The sequence below is a fragment of the Galeopterus variegatus genome, unplaced genomic scaffold (genome assembly GCF_000696425.1).
Source record: "Galeopterus variegatus unplaced genomic scaffold, G_variegatus-3.0.2 Scaffold7122, whole genome shotgun sequence".
Classification (NCBI taxonomy): Eukaryota; Metazoa; Chordata; class Mammalia; order Dermoptera; family Cynocephalidae; genus Galeopterus; species Galeopterus variegatus.
This window is the reverse complement of record NW_007733233.1, coordinates 43,830-44,872: the sequence shown is the minus strand read 5'-3', so window position 1 is coordinate 44,872 and position 1,043 is coordinate 43,830.

Sequence of the window (1,043 nt, the reverse complement as noted above, 5' to 3'; positions counted from 1 at the left end):
CTGGAGTCTTTCATGCAGTTGCAGTCAGAGACCAGCTAGCGTCATCTGGACTCTTGACTGAGTTGTATGGACAAGATGATTCATTCATTCGAATGCCTGCTAGTGATGGCGACTGTTGGCCAGAGCCCCTGTGTGTGACTCTTCACATGCCTTGAGCTCCCTCAACTTATAACAGTTTCAGAAAAGTCAGACTTCTTTGTTGGGAGCTGTGTATAATAGGAAAAATCCCAATTGTTTTCTCCTACTATATTCTCAACAAAGAATAATTTTGGTCACCAAGATGGATTTTTTCCCTCCCATACCAAGCAATTATCCAGTGCACACCAACTGGGTGTCCTACAATTCAATTTACTTTGGACACTACCTGGAGATGACATTAGATCCCACAGGTTGATGGCTCAGTCCTACAAGACTGCCTCCCATTTCAGACACCAATCATAAGTAGTAGGTTCCCAGGTTACATACAACTTCTGTCTGACTTGGTTGCAAATTGGTAGTTCCCCAACTCTCTTCTCAGTTTCAATCATTTGCTAGAGTGACTCCTAGAACTCAGAAAAGAATTTTACTTATGTGTACTGGTTTATTACAAAGATAGTTATAAAGAATACAGATGAACAGCCAGAGAGAAGAGATACATAGGGGGTCAGGTATATAGGAAGGGGTGTGGAGCTTCCATGCCCTCTCCAGCTGTGCCACTCTCTCAGGACCTCCATGTGTTCACCAACCTGGAAGCTGTCTGACCCTGTAGTTCAGGGATGTTTATGGAGGCTTCATCAGATAGGCTTGATTGACTGTTAAGTCGATCTCCAGCTCCTCTCCCCTTCCTAAAGGATGGGGAAGCGGGGCTTAAAGTTCCAGCCTTCTACTCATGGCTTGATCTTTCTGAGAACCAGCCTGCAACCAGGAGTCCATCAAGAGTCACTTCATTAGAACAAAAGACACTCCTATCACCCGCAAAATTCCAAGGTACTAGGAGCTCTGTGTCAGAAACGGGAGTCAAAGACCGAATTAGAACAAATGATTCTGCTAGCATCCCTATTGCT